The following is a 12,224-nucleotide window of genomic DNA, read 5'->3' as shown; positions in this document are numbered from 1 at the left end:
TAACTGGAATTATTCTGGCTTCACTAACAGTACAAGTTAGTGTGCATTGGAACAGATGGTGCTATGTTTTTAGGAGACATTCAGATGACTGCACAGAACAACCAACTGCAGTTCCAGACGCAATGATATCATTTGTATACCTGGTGATTAGATGGACATGATATTCCTTTGAACAAATCTTTGACAATACTTCGCAACCATCATACTGAATTCTGTAATACTGCCATTCCTCATAATTTGTCTTTTATGTATCATTATCCTGGATTTATGCTATTCAGAGAATGTAGTACTCATCAATGTTCATTGACTATGTTAACTCATGACAATTATAATGAATCTCTTATTTCATGTCATAATACCACACTGCATTTACTGGATAGAGGGGCAGTAGAGTATCTTAGACTAAAGTATATACACAACACTGGTATGGAGGCAAAAGGGATAGAAAAGTTGGTAGCTGCCATTGGAGGGCCTACAGTACAAGGAATGCCCAAATTAGTGGGAATAGATAGCCGGAATAATATCACCAACAACATTATATTGACTGCTAGAGTATGTTTGGGGAAGGATTATGCATTTCTAGTTGACAGAAATGACACCTCTAATATTACCAAATATCATACAGGGATCTTTAATCTCACTTGTACTCAATGTCAAGTAAAAACTTGCATAGGCCCAAAGTTAGGACAAGGCTGGAAAGTGTACATAGTAATCTGCCCTCGTTATGCTTAGTTTTGCTGTTGCACTTTTCACCAAACAAAAAAGGGGACATGTTGGGAGACTAGAGGCTGATTGTGTAGTTCCTCTTGAATACAATGAGACCCTGGGGATTTGCTGAGGGATATGTGAACGACCTCTGTCCTTGTGTTTTGAAATGCAAGGACGGGGAAGTACAGCATGTTCTGCATGTATGTATCTCTGGTGTGTGCTCTTGGTTCAGGGAGTGAGCTCCAGTCTTCCTCTTTGTGGTCTAACGTTGTTGCCTTCTTCTGGCATGCAACAGGGCAGTGATGAGCATTGTGTTCCATGATTGGAGATTGTTGTTATTTCACGTGGTTAACTGTTGCTAGCCAAGAGTATAAATTGCAGGGAGCAGGAGGGAGGAGAGAGAGAATTCGGAGATGTAATCATTGAAGTTAGAACAATAATGCTGCCTGTTTGCTTCTCTTCTCACCTATGACTCTCTTTGTAGAACACGCTGGTCATGTCCGGATGCACACTGAAGACCTGGGATAGGTAAGGCTTGGCGGCTCCGGAGAAAAATCTGGACCACTGTATATCACCTTTGACACAATAACCATAAGTCACTGATTCCTGATTGACATAGTTTAGAACAAGATTATTTTTGGGTAATATCTCCAGATAAATAAGGGACATTTGTTTAATTTACTTGAATTTTATGAGTAATTATTTCAATTCTTTAACTATGATTATAGAGTAAAGAAAATGCAAGCAAAAAAGTATTTATATAAATAAAAAACAATAATAAAAGCACATGAGTGGAGGGGCAAGAAAAGTAGTTAGGTCCAAAGAAGTGAAATGCAAGTAAAGCCTTAGGAAATGATGTAGAATTAATAATAGCAATTCTGACGGTTCATTGATTTTAGTAATAGTAGGGAAATAAAATCAATAATATCAATTTTATCCCCTCTATCCAAAACCCCTTTTATCTAAAAAGTATACCTAGTAATTGTCATAAAACAATCAAGTTTATTTTTTGATAGTCTGAATTTTCCTATTAAAGAGTTACAGAACATTTTAACAAAATCTATGAACAAGCTGCTTACAGGAAATAAAAAATACAAGAATATTTTAAAAACATATATGGCAGTAATGATATTTATTCAATATACATTTATTATTAAACTCTTTCCATATCCTAGGTAACCTGCCAGGCACTGATAATTGTGTGAAGTGGGGAGTGGATAACATCCACTAAGCCTATCAAGGAAAGATAACACCTAAAAGGGAACTAAAGTAACTAATAAATTATATGAAGGCTAATTTAAAAGCAACAGGATATTTAAAATGATACTAATATTATATTATATATATATATGTATATATATACACACAAATCTATGAAACACAGGCAAAGGCAAATGAATAGTGTCTACATTAAGGAAAAAGAAAAAGTGAATGGTATAATATAGTATAATAATGCTATAATAAGGAGATGTCAAAAGTTCAAAAGGTAATTATAAAAGGAAGAATAGAACATAAAATAATAAAAGTAGAGAAATTTTAATAAATCAAGAGATGTTCTTTTGAAAATGATAATATCAAAAGAAAATTATCATGAAATTAAAAGGGAGAGGAAAAAGCTACAAATTCAGAAACTTAGAAAAAGAAGTGGATATAACAAATAAAAGAGGAAATAAGCTGAAGACAGGACTTCATTGATTATCCTACCAAATCAAAAATTATTACCTTTGTTAGGTAAGAGCATTTCTTCATTGGGTACATTGATTTTAAATAAGTAGGCCTTTTATATGTATAATATATTCTTGAATTAATCAAAATCACTGTGTCAGAGACTTGGCCATGCTCTAACCAATTTTTGTAAAGGGAAAGAGTGATTATTTCAGAAACAGATTTAAATTTTTAGGATCTGGAAATAGTGAGGAAGGAGTAGGGTCATACAGAGCTGAGTCAAGAAGTAGCAGCCCTAGGGCAATACAAAAGAGGAAAAAGAAAAGATTTTATTGAGTCAGGGCAAGAAAAGAATATGTGAAAGAGAGTTATCAGGTCTAGGGATATCTCAGAACTGAAACTCGAATTAATACCACCAGTATATAGATCAACTGAAGAAAGACCCTGAAGAAAGACATAAAATGTCTGATTTTTTTCTTAGCTTCTCCTTTTGGTGCCTTATTTATCCATTGATGCCATACTGTAATCTATTGTCTTATTAATCAAACTTGAAGTTTGCTTCAACCACAGAGAGACTGGAGGTTAACTATAAATGCATATTTATGCAGATGGTCTTTGACTTCATGTTAGGAACTTTTCTGCCTGGGGGGATCAGAGTGACTGTGATAGAACTCATAACTTTTTGTCTAGAAATAAACTCCCTAAAAATGAGGAGAAGGGAAACATGAAGCTTAGGGGCCATTATATTGTTTCTAATATTAAAAAGAGGTAATTATTTCCACAAGTTGTTGTATTATCATCAGGGAATATTATGCAAAGAGATATGGAGATAATTAGATAACTCTAATAAAATGAATGACTTCTACAAAAATGCTAATTACTAAAACATGGCAGCAAATAATTAACCTTTACAGGCAAATCTTGGGGTTAAAAAGTAAGGTAAAACAGTAAATGATTCATTGGATCAGATGAACTGACAGATAAAAATTTCCAAACTTTCAAAGAATTTTCAAATGGTGGTATTGTGTTCAGTTCTTGTTGCCACCTTTGATCAGGATAGTGAAAAGACTACAATGAAAATGAGATGAGATGATGTGTGGGCATCAGTGAAGGATCTTTCACTTGGAGAAAAGAATACTTTAGGAGGATATTGTTATTTAAAAGTATTTAAAGGGCTGTCAAATAGAAGAGGGATTATATTTATGCTTTACTCCAAAGGTCAATGGTTTTACAGTGGCAGAAAAGCAGATTTAGGATTGGGTTAAAGAAAATCTTCTTCCCAATTATCACCATTTCAAAGTGGAATGGGTCATCTTAGGAAATAAAGGGCTTTCCTTCACTAGAAGTCTTCAAGCAAAGGCTGGCCAACCATTTATTGAGAATGTTGTGGAGGAGAGCCTTAGTTAATTATAGATTGGTCTTGATGACTTTTGAGGATTCTTCCTACTATAAAATTCTATTAGTATTTATATTACACATATTATTTCTAAGCATAGAGAAAAATAGATTTGCTTGTCCAAAACTTTTAATGATGCAAATATGGTCTTCACTTAAAAGCTATAGAATAAACTCTTTGACTATAGATGCAAAAATGCTAAATAAAATATTAATTAATAATATATAGCAATGTATTTAAAACCATCAGGAGTTACTAATACTGGGAATATAAATCTGTTACAAAATTTTTTTAAACTATGAATATAATATACATAAAATCAATAGGGAAAAAATTAAAATCACATTAATAACTGCAGAAAAGGCCTTTGATAAAAATCTTCTTTTAAAAAAAGTAAAAACAAGAGGACTAGAAGAAACTTAAATCAAAGTGATAAAAACTGAAGTCAAGTTAGCATAATTGAAAATGAAAAGATATTTCTACTGAATATGTAGAAAGGAAGTTTTTTCACTTTCATCATCATTTGACATAGCAAAATGCTAGCAATTTTAATAAAATTGGAACAAAACTTAAGAGATGTAACATTGTACCTGAAAAGGAAAATATTCTTTTATGTAAATGAGGGGATTCTTAAACTAGGGAAATATAGAAGCCTCAATGAAATTATTAAACATTAATAATTACTAATTTTCGATAAAGTTTGACAACATTTTAAGATATAAAGTAAACCCATACAAATCATTCACATTCTTATGTGCCACAAAAAGATAAAGAAATGTGCTATAAAAATGCTATTTAAATATTTGGGAATTTAACTTGGCATGCACACAAGTGATCCTAAAAAAGTGTCATTAGAGTTATTGACAAAAATAAAAGATGATGTAAATAAATGTTATCTCAATGGTTTATTTCAACTGCAGTTTGGACTACATGGTTTCTGAGTCTCTTTCTAGCTGTAAAATTCTGTGACTTTGTAACAGTACAGAAATAAGTTTTCAAGAAAGTATTGAACTTACATAATTAAAATGAAATTGCTCCCCAAATTAATTTATAGATTTAATTCAATGATTAATTTTCAATTTAATTTAATTCAGTAATTAAATTACAATAATTAAGTTTCAATAAAACTGACAATTAAAATAGAATTAGATAAAATGAAATAAGGATAGGTAGGTGGCCCAATGAATAGAGTTCAAACATGACCTCAGACAAGTTGGACATGATTGAAAACAATTGATCAACATCAAGAATTAAAAGGAATTTAGGGGGAATAAAGCTGATAAAATAGAATAGATTTGTTCTTCTAGGCTTAAATATTTATTCTAAAATTGATATCCAGCTCAGCTGAAATAATACACACACACACATATATTACACACATAAATACACACATATATTAATGTATCAGTGGAATAGCATAGTGATGTCTGAAATAGAATCAAATATATAGAAAATGTTGTTGATAGATATATGAAAAATATAAATTGGGGCAAATGTTTCATTATTTAGTAAATATTTTGGGGAAAACTGGAGAGCAATATGATACAAAATGGGACTGGGGAAACAACTTGTAAATGGGATAGTTAAAATTTTGATATTGAAAATATACAAGGAACCAATACAAAAATTCAAGAAAAAACAATCATAGTCTAGTGAATCAAATATAGAACAATTTTTATATAGACAATTCATAAAAAGGATTACAAAAAACATTTATCTAAAATATGTTCAATATCCTGAATATATTAGAGAAATGAAAATTAAAGTAACCCTGAGTTATTAGCTCAGACTCATTGAATTGAGTAAAAAAGAAAACAAAACTGAAATGGACTATCCCAATGGGAGTGTTGAGAAAGATGTCTACTCATACATTACTAGTAGAATTGCAATTTGGAAGAATATTTTTGATGAGCTTTCTAGTAGTATACTGCCAGGAATAATAATATACTTTAGGTCTAATAATTAAAAGCATAGTGCTTCTGCGTCTAACAAAGTGTGTTGTGCATAATAAGTGCTTAACAGATGCTTGTTGAATTGACCTACAGTCATTTGCTCTAACCCTCATCATTTTACACATGAAGAAACTAATGCTCAGAGAGGTGAAATTTATCTAATGGGAAAGAAGGAAGAAATACATGTTTAATGTGACACCATTATTAAGCTTGCTCATTATCATGCAATTATTCTATGGGTACTAATGAATAATTAGAATTATTTAATTGTATATTTTATTAATATAGCATATTTTAAAATTATCATCATAATAATTAATATTCGCTAATTGTTCTGTAACTGAAGGAAGTCTTTTCCACTTTGAGCTTATAATTTGGCTTTTAAAACCCATGAGACTAAGGAGTCTTTTGCCCTTACATTTGCTTATACCATAGCAGTGGAATTCTGGAGCTACAGACTGAATGCATATTGGAGCTGTGAGGAAATTTAGGAATTATCTAGTCAGTGTTAGAGGGATTACAGTGTTTTAGTAAGGATTTGATTTTTGATTTTTGTTGTCAGTTCATCAGTTTGAAGTAGAATCCCTGCCCTTGACTTGAGACTTCTCATAGAGATAAAAAGACAGCAACCCCTTATATGAATGCAATGCTAGGTAGTTGGATGCAAGGGAAAAAACATCAGTCAGGTAACTGGGTATTTATCCCATAGTTGACATTTTTCTGAGAAGGGTTTCACAATTATTTCACAAAAAATGGCCCCAAACTTTTACAGTAGGATTCTGGACATATGGACAAAAGGAGAAACTGGAATATAAGTAAAACAATTTATTTAGTTGACTTTTCTTCTTTTTTCTATATTGGAAGAAATTGAGGTTAAGTGACTTATAGCTAGAAAGCAAATAATTTCAAATTTTGACTCAGCTCCTTCTGACTCCAGGGCTAGTGATCTAACCACCACAGCACCTAGATTTAGTTAATTAACCCTTTAGTTAATTAAAAAACTTCTTCAATTAAAGAAGTGGGTGACTCATCTGATATGGCATGCTTAAAAACAAAGACCCAAGTGAGAAGATCTCCACCTAATAGATAGGTCAAATCTATATGTCTGTCCCCTGAACAGAGTGCTTTGAATTTTGGGGAATGATGATAATTATGTGGTCATTAAAAAATTAAGGATTAAGGATGGAAATTGTAACTACAGAATTAAGTTTTTAATTGAGTGTCTCTCAGGTATATCTATTCTTAGGGAGAATTTTCAAGGGGAAATTTTCCAAGGAAAGATTTCTCCCTGGGAAGTGCCACCTTTGGCCTTGAGCTTTTAGTCTGTTTCTGAGGCTAATGAAGGCAGTAAACCATTTATATTTCCCAAAGAAACATGGAGTTAAGCTTTATAATGCATTTTTAACTTTTATTTCTCTCCCCCACTAGATCTGTTCTTTTGATAATATTTCTGACAGAAACTCTTTTAACCTCTACTAGGAGGCCTTTGGTGATACAGGATTCATGATTTTATTAAACAGAACCCCCTTTTATTCTGTTGACCAACTCCTATTATGAGAAAAATCTTCTATCAGCTGAAATGTACCTCTGTAATTTCTATATCATCTTGAGTAAAACAAAACTCACCTATTTCTTCTACATATAGCTAGCATTATAAGAGTTACTCAAAAACCCTTAAAACAACTATATATATATATATATATATATATATATATATATATTTATATTTTCCTTTATTCATCTTTTCTTTAGGTTTATTATTCTGAGTTTTCATTTCTTACAAAATACAATCAACTACATTTTGTAGGACTATGGTCATCTGAAAACATAAGTAGAGTTATTGAATCCTTAGTTGACAAGACTCAATGGTACCCTTTGTAAAACTGTGTTAGAGGACCATGCCCCCATTTTTATGAATTTAGGCTTTTCAGATCTTTATTATAATTTCAACTGTTAGTTTCCTTAGAACTGTTAAAGGAATTTTGTAATTTCCTGAAGAAAATTCATCCTTCTCTCTTTTTTCCTGTTTAATTATATGCTCAACTGGTGACCTGTTGGTAGTTTCAAATATGCATGGAGCATCTGGATGTCCTTACCGTTCCTAGGGAAATCGTCTTCAACTTGAATTCTGTTCTTGGATATCCTTCAGCATAGTGGACATCTTTGGTGAAATTATATCTCACTTTGCCGACTATTTCGTACAAATGTTCACTTTTTCTTTGCCAAATGTTTAAGATTAGAAAGTCATTAAACATTTTTTGAAAAAAGTCATTGATTGGGGCGGCTAGGTGGTGTAGTGGATAAAGCACCAGCCCTGGAAGCAGGAGTACCTGGGTTCAAATCCAGTCTCAGATACTTAATAATTACCTAGCTGTGTGGCCTTGGGCAAGCCACTTAACTCCATTTGCCTTGCAAAAACCTAAAAGAAAAGTAAAAGGTCATTGACTAAGGTAATTTCTACAGGTTTCATTCTACCTCCCCTCTTTCATTTCTGCTGGACCCTTTCTTCTGCAATTGCTTTTTCAGATTCTTTTAAGTGAATAAAACACTGGATCTAGTATTTGAGAAAATAGTAAATTGTTGTTATGTCTTTTTAGGAAATCTTTTTAATGACAATATTCTACTGGTGATGCATGGTGGTTAGACATGGAACACCATAGCTTGCAAAGAATTTAAAATAAATATCATATCACTGAGGGATAGAGTGAGTGATGGAGGACATGAATCTGGTCATAACAAATAACTGATGAGGAACTTCAAAAAAGAACATGCCATCAGGGAAACAATCTAGTAAAAAGAAGGTGAGTTGGTCATGTAGCATGGATGAAGATGATAGATGACAAGTTTCATTGTAATGGCATGAGAAAGTACAGAAGGTTATGGTGAACTTATGGGAAGATATGAGAAAGATTGCTTAGGTTGTATGGGGATAGATGGAAAGGAATACCTGAAATAATGAGATCATAGAACTATTTAAGTATTTAAATTACGTCCAATTCTGTGACCTCATTTGACGTTTTCTTGACAAAGATACTTTTCTTGGCAAATGGTTTATTACCATTTTCTTCTCCAGTTCATTTTATCAATGAGTAAATGGAAGCAAACAGGATACAGTGACTGGCCTAGGGTCCCACAGTTTGTAAGTATCTGAGGCTGGCTTTGAACTCAGGAAGATGAGTCTTCCTGACTCCAGACTTGGTATTCTATCCACTGCACCACCTTGTTGCTTACTCATTTCCTTTCTCAAAGTGACTCTCTATTTTATATAACCGATAACTATCAACCACCTTCCCAAAGTAAGCCAATTGGCATTTCTTGGAAAGGAAGTGACATCTAAATTTTTAAGCAAGAAACAAATCTGGTACTTCTCATGGTCCTTTCGGAAAATCTTTTTCATATGAGATTCAACAGTTTGCTTTCTCTCAGAGCTTCAGAAGGATGATAGAAAAATGAGCACTTTGTTTTTAACTCTTTTGCTGTGTTGTTTTTTGGGCTCTCTACTATTCTTTTGCTTCTTTCTCATTGTTGACATCTCTGATCTCACATTTCCCCTTGACAGTTCTAGTTCATTTCCTTCCTCCCCTCTTTCATTTCTGCTGGTCCCTTCATTCTGCAATTGCTTTTCAGATTCTTTAAAGTAGAATAAAACACCAAATCTAGTATTTGAGAAAATAGTAAAGCCCTTTATAACTTGAACAGGGTATCACAGAGAACATCTCAATGGGACTGAAGAACTGGATATGGTCATTTACTCATTAGCACACTAATTAGTCATCTAGTATCAAGAGTCAACGAAGCATTGACTGACCAACAGGGAGTGCTCCGACCCTGGGAAGAAAGTGACTCCCTATCTCATTAGCTCATCACAGTGTCCACATGTGGTGGTAAGTGACAAGCATTATGGCCCTCATTTTATTGTTGGGCTAGCTGAGTGAAAAGAGGTCAAGAAGTTTATCCAATGTCACACAGTGAGTCGGTAGGGAAGCTGACATTATTAATATCTTCAATTAACATAGAGCCCTTCTCTGGAGAAACTCAAAGTATTTTCTCTTCTCTCCTAAAATGTTTATTCTTTTCTTTTCCTAGTGCATCATTTTACAGAGCAACAAAGGTATATTAAAGAAGTTTCTCCATCTATTCTATATTGGTCCAAATATAGGTTACTTCTTGAATGTATACTCCCAACTGTAAAATGTTAAAAATATTTTTTTCTATTTTTTAACTTTAAATTATTTTCTCAACTATATATAAATAGAAATAGTTTACATTCATTTTTCAAAATTTTGAGTTTCAAGTTTTCTCTCTTTTTTCCTCCCCTTTCTTTGAGGAGAGAAGGAATTTGATATAGAGTATACTTTGTGTAGTCATGACAAAAATTATATTTATTTAAAGCTAATGTTTTATTGGGATCATAGATTTAGAAGTGAAATGGAGTCTAGAGTTCATCTAGATCAGTTTATTTTATTCTTCAGTTGAAAAAACTGAGACCCAGAGGGTAAGGCTATTTTCTCAAGGTCCCATATGCATTTAATGGCAGAGCTGGAATTCTCTCTCTTAGGTTCCAACTTCAAATCTACCAGTCTTTCAATTGCCCCACACTTTCCTAAGGGTCTGTGGAACAATGTAATTATAGGATGTATTCTCTTTTTCACTGGCAAGATTTAAGAGAAAAGCTAGACCTATATTTAGATGAATATAGTACTACTTGTTTAATTTCATCCCCATGGAAGGCCCCAGAAAGCTAACTTTTATTTCTCCCATTAAGTTTTATCATGAATAATCTGAGGGGTGGCTAGGTGGTGCAGTGGATAGAGCACTGGCCCTGAAGTCAGGAGTACCTGAGCTCAAATCCAATCTCAGACACTTAATAATTACCTAGCTGTGTGGCCTTGGGCAAGTCACCTAACCCCATTACCTTGCAAAAAAACTAAAAAAAAAGAATAATCTGAGATTTAGAACCAGAAGGAGACATCAAAGTCATCTAGTCTTATATCCTTTTAAAGATGAGGAAACTGAGGCACTGGCCCCATTAAGTGACTTTACACATAAGAACCACATAGGTGGTAAGACTAGGGTCAAGATTTGAATCTAGGGTCTCTGGTTCAAAAATAAATGCCTATTTTCATCTGTAGGATAAAAAAAACTGTCCAAGGTCAGAGAGAGAGAGAGAGAGAGAGAGAGAGAGAGAGAGAGAGAGAGAGAGAGAGAGAGAGAGAGAGAGGAAAGAGACCTAGTCTTTCTGGCCCAAGTATATTCCAGTTTAACTTACATTGCCACCATCAAATAAGAGAGAGGGATTCCTCAAGTTCTATTTGTTAAATGAGTTTTAGGAACACAGATTTGCTTTTGAGAGAAGTTGGTGACCAGTAGCTGTCATTGAAATCTCTAAGTGATCATATTGTTATAACCTAGGCAAAGTTCTGATGACAGAAACCTGGGAAGAAATTCCTACTGTGTTTGGAAAGAGGTGACCTGGATTAGAAGCCCAGCTTTGCCATTGGTTAAACATATTACTTCTGGACCTCAGTTTCCTCATTTTAAAATGAGGAGCATTGGATTAGATCACCACAAAGGTCCCTTCCAGTCCTAAACATAGATGAGCAAGTTATGGTGGCAGAGGCCACCTACAATCATTGTTAAGAGGTTATAAGTTTATCATAGTTCCCTGACTTTTCAGTTCTCTAGTCTTCTAAGGGAGCCCATGGTGCTGGCTGCCCCAAAGAACAGGGCAAAAGTAGAGCTCTGGAAGAGGGAGGCTGATGTCAGTGGGAGTTAGTGTTAGTGTTGATTCAATAACTATTTACTTAGCCAGAAAAATGAATAGAAATAAGTAATATACATACTTTACTTATTTCATGGGAGCCAGAGGGGCCCAGTATGAAAAGATATTTTTATCCAGAGGCTGTTAGTAATGTGGAGAATATGAATTGTAAGGTTTTTAATGACTGCAATATATTTGTTATAGAACTTTAAGAGGCATTAGTAGTCCAGATCTGTGATTTATCGATGTCTGGGACTTCTGGTATGGAAAAATACTCCACTAAATCTTATGAGCCATTCAACTGTATTGTCTCTACTCTGAGAGAGCTCCATAGGCCAATGATGAATACACGTTTTGACCTAATGACAAAAATAACCAATAGAGGGGATGGGGGGAGAAGGAGGAGAAATTGCATTCAAGAACTAAATGTCTAATTTATTCCACACAACCTTAGCAGACATGTACAAGTTGTGATTCCAGGGCTCTCTGAATTTAAGGTATGCCCTTACTCTACCATGCTGCACTGTAGAATAAGTTTTTTTCCTTTATTAAAAATCTTGTTTTATGATCAATGACTATATGTTAGATGCCAGTCTACTGAATTGTTGAGTGGAGCTTTCTAGATTGGATATAGTCAGGAGAAATGTGACCTTATGAACCCCATTAAACAATCTGGACACTATTCATACTATGGCTTAAATCTAGCTGACCTCCCACTGCACAAGGCTCTGTAGGAAAGAAG

The 12,224-nt window shown here is 33.7% G+C and overlaps 1 protein-coding gene across 1 annotated transcript in view; it reads left to right on the top strand.

Annotated features, from left to right (window-relative positions):
- The window catches only part of TMEM273 (transmembrane protein 273), a 203,732-nt gene that overhangs the window by 47,146 nt on the left and 144,362 nt on the right, over positions 1–12,224 (top strand). Inside the window, exon 2 of the mRNA XM_074233131.1 lies at positions 1,193–1,236. The gene's annotated coding sequence lies outside the window, so the exon portion shown is untranslated. The remainder of the gene's footprint in view (positions 1–1,192; positions 1,237–12,224) is intronic.

This window comes from Macrotis lagotis, chromosome 4, assembly GCF_037893015.1.
Source record: "Macrotis lagotis isolate mMagLag1 chromosome 4, bilby.v1.9.chrom.fasta, whole genome shotgun sequence".
Classification (NCBI taxonomy): Eukaryota; Metazoa; Chordata; class Mammalia; order Peramelemorphia; family Peramelidae; genus Macrotis; species Macrotis lagotis.
The sequence above is the reverse complement of the archived record's forward strand: the minus strand, read 5'-3'. Positions and strand labels throughout refer to the sequence as shown.